Raw genomic sequence first — 9378 nt, forward strand, 5'->3', positions numbered from 1 at the left:
AAATAAATACAATGTAACTGAAAAATTGTGGAGAGAGAACAGAAAGCCTGCGAGTACTAATTTTTTTTTTTTTTTTGGAATGGAAGGTAGGGAACGCATATGATAGTTAAAAACAAAACATAAAACTTTCTTTGCAAAAGAAAGAAAAAAGTTTGTTTAATCTCCTTGACTCTAGCACACAAGAAGTGACAGTTCCCCCAGGCTCCATCAGGAATGGAGAAAGAGAGCAAGAGTGCAGAGATTTCTTTTCCAGGCCCAGGCCTGTGAAAAATGATGGCCAGGTGTTCTTAGCAGGACCCACTGATGGTCTGTGTACCTGGTTAGCCCTCTGGAGTCTGGGAGCATCAGCATCTCTAAGAATTCATTTGTATTCAACCAAGATGGGGAGGGAAATCGATTGTTACTTGTTGAACTGGAAAGGATAAACCCCATGGTCTGAGGGAGCATGTACCATCACTTGGTTTTCCTGGCTGCTGCTCTCAATTGAAACATTGGGTAAAGGCGCAGGGTGTACTGGGAGATGTAAGCTGCTTACATAGCTGCAGCTATTGGCATATATGTGCCCAGGTGCTCAGAGGGAGGTGGCCCAGTTGATGGGTAAGAGCTCCCATCATGAAGGCAGGCTAGAGAGCAATGGGGTGATTCATCCCTAGGGTCAGAACTGAACCTGAAGGCTGCATGAGATATGACTGGTGTTACATCCAAGATGGGTTAGATACTTGTAGAGGAAATGTCTGAGTTACTTCTGATATGAAGACACGAAGATGGAAGATACAGGGACAGTGTAAACTGAGCAAGCATCCTGTTGGGGATGATGTTTTAAGGAGCTGGGTAAAACCCATTCAGAAGAGCTATAGTGAGGTCATAGGTCAATACCATACCATCTATATCTCCAATCCTTGGCCAGGCCCATCCATTTTGCATAAGTTTTTCTTGATTCTGTCATTTCTTTGGACCACCATCAGCAAATTTGCAAAGCAGCAAAATGTTGGGGCTGGTACTCCAGGGAGTGTCTTAACATATTTTTCATTAAAGTGGGTGATGATGGCTTCACACTTTTTTATGGACTCCATCCTTGCAAAGCCAACCCCTTTGCTGATCCTGCTAGTGTCTCCAAGGATTCAAGTGGAGATAACCTGGCCAAAGGGCTTCAGTATTCCTTCCAGTTCTTGCTCATCCATTGACAGTGGGAGGTTTGATATGTATAAATTTGTGGGTTCCTCCTGTTGTTGTGCCATCTGTATCAGTACATCACTGGCTTTCAGTTCTGTTATAGCTTTCTTTATGGCTGAAGTACTGTCATAGTTCACAGAGCCATAGCCTTTGCATTTGTTTGTGGTCTTGTCCAGTATAGCCATAATGGAGACAGTCTTGCCATATGACTGACACAATTTGACATGGTCCTGTTGAATAGTGCCTGGTTGCAATCCCTGGATGTAGAAGTTAGTTTTGCTCAGCTGGTCATTTCCATTGCTCACACTGCTACTGTTAGGGGAACCATTGCTTGGACTAAGTGGTGCCTTCTGCTGAGACAATGACACATTTGGCTTCTTTTTGTTCTTGTTATATCAGAAGTCAAAATCCCAGGTCTGGAAGTCACTGATAGCAGCATTTCTCTTTACTATTAGGGAACTGAAAGAAAGAAGAGGGACAGGGACAGAGACAGGGAAGGAAAGTAGAAGAATAGAGAAAGACAGGGGTAAGAGGAGGCAGGGGGAAGGGAGAGAAAGGGAGCATGAGTACTAATTTTCATGAATCATCTACCTTTACTGTCTAAAATAAAAATACTAAGAATAACCAGTTTCTGAGAAGTTTTCATAATTTCTTAACCTAGAAAGAGCTCTTTGAAAGTAATATCCCTCATGTTAAAAAAATTTTCTACCTCTTATTCTTTCATTGTATCAAATTCAAGTAAAATTAATTACAATTAGAATATTTCAATTAAAATAGCATCTATTGTAGAGCAGTCAGGATCTGACTAGAAACTGCTTCAATTATTTTCAGTGAGGGAATTTAATGCAGATGATGCCAGAGAGCTCAGTGGGGATGTCCAAGAGAGAACTCAACCCAGAGCTCCAATGACCATGCTCTTATATCTCAAGAAAGAATTCACAGATAAGGTAAATATCAAGCAGAGAAGCACAAGTTTTATCGAAGTCAAAGTACACGCTTAAGAGTTCAGTGAGTTGCACTGAGGATGTCCAGATTATTGGCTTTTCTTCTTGGGGGCAGAGCATGGAGACCTGGTACTCACATAATCTCACTGTCTCCTCCCAATGGTCTCAGTGAGCTCAGTTTCCCATTCTTTCTTCTTTATTTGGTGTGTCTGGAACTGTCATGGCATCACATGCATGATCGGAGCTGTGGGGACTGCTATGCAGATGAGATTATAATGATATTATAATTAGCCAAACAAAAGTCGGGTCAAAGGTGGCAGCAAGACTGCGTAAGACTGGTTTTGGTTTGTTTCCCCTTGCTAGGACTGAAACAGGCAAGGAGCTGAAAGTAGCCTGGAGCCACATCCTGAAGGAGAAGAGTACACCCCAAGGCTACGTGTCCTGCCTCACAGGAAATTAGTTACATAGGTAATGGAAGAGCTAAGAAGCCAAATATGACAATGAGGTAACCTGTGATTAGTGTTAAGAATCAGAAGCCACTGAGCCCTTAGGCTGAAGAAACAAAGTAAGAAAGCACTATTACCTGAAAGAGGGTGGGGGACAGAAAAAAACACAACTGTTGTGAAGAATATACCCCTGGATTTTCCCTTTTGTGCCTTCCAGTATCCCATTAATTGACCCCAGATGTCAGCTAACACAGGAGCCAGGGAAATGCAGTCTACAGGGATCAAACCCCCTTGCAGTACTTAATAGAACAGAAGCACGACAAGGCATCGGCACACAGGCTTTGCATTGAATATAGAGTTCCATATGATTTTTATGAAAGTTTTGCTACCTGTCTACCTATGTAGCTGTACAGAAGAAAAAGTTGGACATACTGTTGTGGAGGTGGAAAAATAATTTTTCTTCTATTAAGTTCTGGCTGGACTAATAAATTAACATGAAACAGATTAACAAGAGAAAAAGACCAGATTTATTATGGATGTTCATAAGGAGATTTCATGAGAGTAGGAGACAAAAGGACAGATGGGATAGTTAAGGCTTATGTGCTATCTTGAGCTAAGGAGAGAGGGAGGAGTTTGTGGTTTGGGACTTTAGTGGGAAGGAAGGCAATTCACATGGAAATGGAAAGCAAATGTTTGGTAAATGTTTGTTGAACCATCTTTAACAATGGGACACTGAGAGGACTTGGCTCAAATGGGTCTTGCTGGGTTCCTCCCTGTCTATCACACACTAGTTCATATTAAACTGTAGTTATCTATGATGATATCTCTCTTCCTGGAGCAGGTCTTCTAAATTCTTTTAGGAAATTAGGGGGATGGTCTTTAGTTTTTTCTGAGTCTTTTCTTAAAAATCACCAGCTTGAAATAATATCCCAAAAGGCATATTTTGGGGTGGCAAATTCTGCTCCCCCTTACTGTTCACCTGGCATTAATTTAATAATAGTTATTTATGGATAGACTGATTTTGAGTGATCCTTGCAATTTTATTTTTGTATTTTTTCTACATTGAGATTTTTTTTTAGTTAGATTTAAAATTTTTTTCTACCCTAATCACTGTGTTGCTCACTTGAAACTAATGTGTAATTTAAAAAAATTTTAAATACTATTGGCAAAAAAATCCACATATTTTAATGAGCTGAATTAGAAATGAACATCAGTTTAAAACTATGGTAAATTTAGGCAGAATTATAGAATTACAAACTTTTTCTGTATAATCACCATGTAACAATAGGTTAACCTGCAGTTGATCTGAGTCTACTTAGATAAGTTTAAATTAAGTCTGAGGCTAATTAATTACACACTATATTTTCATAATAACATTTCCCCCATTTCATTGGTAAATATTTCTTTATAAATCTCTAAGAGATAATAGAGTCACAATGCCATTACCACAAAAAATCAATGTCATTGGGGAAAAAAGGTAGGAGGACTTTTCTAGATCAATAAGACTAAAGAGCTATAACAACTAAATGCAGCACTTGAAGCTTCATTGGGTCAAAATTCAGGGAAAACAGTTCTAAAAGACGTTGGGGACATTTTAATATAGATTGTCTAGAAGACAATAAAATAGAATATTTTCTTAAGTGTAATGATATTTCAGTTAGGAGATGCATGCTGACATAGGGGTAGAATATTATGAAGATAATAGAAGTTTTTTTTTTTTTTTTTTACACAGTAAAAAATTTTTATATTCAGAATTAACTAGCTGGATTCAGTTTAGATGATCCCAATTTTGTTGGCAACATTCAAAGCTTCATAGTTGGGAGCCATATTGAACATAGGCCATCTTCATCAGGCCTGATCGGAGTACTGACTTTGGCTATGTCAGTGTCCTAGAGCTTCTTCACAGCCTATTTGACCTGGTGCTCATTGGCCTTGACATCCACAACGAACGTAAGCATATTGTTGTCTTCTGTCTTCTTCATGGCTGACTTGGTAGTCGGGGGAACCTGATGATGGCATAGTGGTCAAGCTTATCTCTGAGGGGTGCTCTTATGAGGATATTTGGGTTGCCTTCGGATCCGCAATGTTGTGGGCCATCAGAAGGTGAGTGATGTACGTATCTTCTTTTTTTGTGGCTCTAGGACGACACCTTTCAGCATTGCTTTCTTTGCTGTCAAAGCTTTGGCTTTGGATTTGGGAGGGGCCAAGGCTTCCTTCTTCACTTTTGGCGCTATCTTTATGAGAAGGATGCTTTGAACAAAAAAATATATAGCTAAATATTAGGCATACAGACATATAGATAAAGCAAATATGGCATCTAATGAATCCAGGTGATGGTGTACTATTATCCCCTTCTTACAACTTTTCTGGTGTTTAAAATACTATATAATAAAAAGTTGGAAAAATTCTAGACAGACTCATTTGCAATAAGAATAAATATAAACAAAATAAATTAAACAGAATCTAGACAGACTCATTTGCAATAAGAATAAATATAAACAAAATAAATTCTAGACAGACTCATTTGCAATAAGAATAAATATAAACAAAATAAATTAAACAGAATCTGCTTTTAGGGACTGAATGTGTTCCCCCAAACTTCACATGTTGCAGCCCTAATCCCCAATGTGATGGTATTTGGAGATGCGACCTTTGGGAGGTAATTAGGATTAGATGAGGTCATGAGGGTGGGATCCTCATGATAGGATCAGTACTCATGAGAAAGGACACCAGAGAAATTATGTGTTCTCTCTTCCTGCACATGTACCCAGGTACAGTTCTGGTAAGTTCTCTTCCTGGCTGCCTTCTCGTAGAGAGCTTTCACAAAAACCTGACCCCCAAATCTCAGACTTCTAGCTTCCAAAACTATGAGAAAATTAATTTCTGTTGTTTAAATCGCCCAGTCTATGGTATTTTGTTATGGCAGTCGGAGCTAATACATCTGGGAATGACTTAATTTTCCTGAGTTACACAGAAAATCCTCAACAGCACTGTGAAGACAAGCTATGAGATCAACTCAACAGAGAAAAGGTGGGCACTTGAGTTCATTGAGCTTCTCACTGAGAGGATAGAGAATGGTTTTTACTTACTTTGTCAGGAATATAGACTCCAAATTGTCAGGGTAGAGTCTGAGCTTTCTAATTTAATATAGGGGGAGGAAGAGTGTTGGTGTTAATCTAACTTTAGCTATCCCATTTATTGTGAATACTTCAATGGAAGGCAATAAAAACAATGGTATAGTCCACTTGCATCCTTGTATAGGGCACCAGAGGAATTCGGAATGAATCTTGCCTGTTCAATGTCCAGTGCAGGGCATTTCTTTGGCCCTTCTTAATGCCCCAAAAGACAACAAGGCTTCCTTGGAACCTGTTAGTACTTAATCTTCTTAAACCATTTCCCTGGTGCTAAATCAGACCATCAACATCCACTCACCTCCCAATATATAAACACATTGTACTGAATCATCAATAAAATTAATTTGTTGTTTTGGCATAGTAATTAAGGGTTTGGACTCTGGAATTTTGGCTCTGCCATTTGCTTCCTAAGTGGCCTCAGGCAACTCAAGCTTTCCTCATCTCAGTTTCCATATTCTGCCATATAGGGATGGTTGTTCCCTCCTAGTGTTGGAAATTAAATTAGCCAATTAATTTCAATAGATTAACATCACATCGAACACAATGCCTAATAAATAATAAGCACTTAATGAATGTTAACCATCATCATCTGAATCACGACCTTTGCCAGGTTGATAAAAAAATCCTAGACTAAAAGTTGTTTTGGAGATGATGTCCACTAGATGGCACCAGCTATAGGGAAATAAAATCTACATACAGGTACCGTATACTGTATTTCATCAAGAGTTTGAAAGTTATATGAAGAGACAGAACTGCAATGTTAATAAGGCAATGTGCACATATAGATATAAGTATATTGTGGGCACAAACTAAGCATTTGCTCCATAATAATTACCTAAAGCATACGTAAAACAATTACAAGTCAAAAATGTTCTGGTTTGACTCCCAGACCTCAGGAGACTCTGATGTAGAGATCAGCAGAGAAACATTGAGAAACCCTCCTATTCTGTATTGGGGTGTGGTGGTATGATGCTTGGTCAAGTTTGGCTAATAACTGGGGTTCTGTTTTGTAGAAATTTATTCCTCTAGCTTTTGTTTTGCTGAGCAGAGTGTTATTTGATGAGGAACCTGCTAAAAAATAGAGATTTTTGTATGCTGTGGGAGGAAGGGTTTTCAGGGATGGACAAGAAAACAAATGACTGACATTGGGACAGAAACTTGGTTGGAAGTGCAGAAGAGTTCGGATAGGGTTTTTAGCAAATTTTTCTATGTGTTGAGAAATATTAACAGCACTTTTGCAATTAGACATGCTTTTCTGACATCTGAGAAAATGATCTCAAGGCAGAACAGGAACAAAATGGACTGGACATTTGAGTTACAACACTTTTTTACTTTTCTTTCTTGTCATTCTTTTCTACTGTCCCTACGTCTTCAAAAAAAAATCTTGTTTAAAATACCTTGATTATATTTTTAGGGAGTTAAGGGAGAGGTTTGGGTCCATCATTAGGCTGAATTATTACACCAATTGGAATTGAGCTAAAGAGGTAAGGTGATAAAGTTTGTGAAATGTGAAAATACTCATTAATTCCTGACCCCCTGCCCCAACCCATCCTTATCTCTTTACTATCCCAGAGGAAGGGGACTTCTTTGTCCTATATAAGCTAACTCCTTTTGTCCACACACTATCAGTTATCTATTCCCTTTCATACATCTTCAATTCTTTCATTTCTGGCTCTAGTCTCTTGACGTAAAAAAATAAGTTAAAGTCTTCTCTACTTTGGAAAACAAAACAAAGCGCGCTCTCGTCATTTTGTATCTCGTAATTTCCGTCTTGTTCTTTCTTTCCTTTGCAACCAAGTATCTAGAAAGAGCAGTCTCCCTTGCTTCACTTCCTCTCTTTTTCTACTCCTTCCCTGTACTCTGGTCATTTTGCCAGAACTCAACTGCAAATGCCCCCACTGAGGTTACCAGTGAACTTCATGTCAGAATCATTGGATGGTTTTCAGCCTGAATCTAAGCTCCATGCAACATTTGCTACTGTGAACATTTATTCAATAATTATTGAACACCTACTATGTGTTTGACACTGTTGTGGACACTGTGATGTATAAGATGAGGTCCTGCCTCAAGGATGTAGCCAAGTTATTACATCAGAGTTATCTGGCCTGAGGCCAGGGCAAGGGAGATGGTGAGCCTAACTTTGGTTGGTGGGCAGCAAGCACTTATAAAGCTGCCAACCTTTGACTAACTTCTTTGCTTGCATCACAATCTGAACTTCAGACTGCTTGCTCAGATGTTATTTTCATATTATTAATAATTCTCTTATCAACATGCTATCTTAAAATTGCTGAAAATGTGATATTTTGGGAGGAAATGACCACTCTATGCTCTCAAACTCCCACTCCTCCCCCAACTAACCTTTCTTTATATCTTCTTATAGCTTTTTTTCCCCTAGTGAGGGGAACTCACAGTATTCATGTAAACAATGAAACAATATTTTTGGAGAATCATAAGTGCTGTAAAGGAAATAGAGCAGGGCAATGTAATATTGATGCAGGACAAGGCATCTCCCGAGTTGGGGGAGACCAAGCCCTGCATGAGAGAAGAGGGTCCTTTGGCAGAGAATGTAGAAAGAATTCAACATACAAGCCAAAATTAGGGTCAAAAGGAAAGTTTATTAAAGAAGGGGAAAAGCGAAGACTAGAGAAAGCAAAGACAAAAGCCCAAGACAATAAAAAAAAGCCCCAAGTGTGGGGGGATCCCGTTTATATATCATTCTTTAATTCCTGTGAGTTATAAAGACTGTTTACCGTTTCCTTCGATATGGGCATATAGTGAGGAAGGAGAAGAGTCTGTAGCACGAAAGGCTTGCTGATAGTTCCCAGCCTTTAATCCATAGGTTCCCTTTGGTTTTAGCTGTAGGAAATGAACAATTTTATTTGTGTAGGGCAGCCACTTAAAGACATTGTTTTTCCTGTTTCCCTTTTCACAGATATGGGAAATGGGCTGTTAGCAATGCCAGCAGAAATCTTCCTTTGTTCTGCAGGTGTCCTCCTGGCCTGCCTGCAGAGCTGATCAGCATATTGCAGTCTCTGAATGTAGGTTGATTTAACACTTTAGTTATCTTGCCTCCTCCTAAAGCACTGCTATGGTCTAAATATTTGGTCCCCCCCAAAATTCACACGTTGAAATCCTAACCACCAAGGTGATAGTAGGAGGTGGGCCCTTTTGGATGTAATTAAGTCCAAGAGTAGAGCCCCATGAATAGGATTAGTGCACTTATAAAAGGGACCCCACAGAGATCCCCTGCCCCTTCCACCATGTAAAGACACAGTGAAAAGAAGCCTTCTGTGAATCAGGAAGTGGGTCCTCACCAGATACCCAATCTGCCAGAGCCATAGTCTTTGACTTCCCAGCCTCCAGAAATGTAAGAAATGTTTGTTGCTTGCAAGCCACTGAGTTTATGGCATTTTTGTTATAGAAGCCTTAATAGACTTAAGACAAGCACCCGTGGCACAAGGGAAGGGATGAAGAACTGCTTTACATAGTATGATCAAAGAAGGCCTCTTTGGGAAGATAGTATTTAAGCTAAGACTTAAAAAAATAAAAAAGTTAATCTTCAGAAAACTGTGTAGAAAAGCCTGCCAGGCAGAGGAAAAAGTAAGTGCAAAGGCACTGAAAAACTTGGGATGTTCAAGTAACTGAAAGGAGACCCATGTACCTAGAGCTTTTTGATATGAC

General features: G+C 39.3%; 1 pseudogene; it reads right to left on the reverse strand.

The window, feature by feature from the left end:
* Positions 1 to 127: 127 nt before the first annotated feature.
* LOC105300324 lies at positions 128 to 1688 on the reverse strand (annotated as a pseudogene).
* Positions 1689 to 9378: the final 7690 nt, after the last annotated feature.

The sequence above is a fragment of the Pteropus vampyrus genome, unplaced genomic scaffold (genome assembly GCF_000151845.1).
Source record: "Pteropus vampyrus isolate Shadow unplaced genomic scaffold, Pvam_2.0 Scaffold208, whole genome shotgun sequence".
NCBI lineage: Eukaryota > Metazoa > Chordata > Mammalia > Chiroptera > Pteropodidae > Pteropus > Pteropus vampyrus.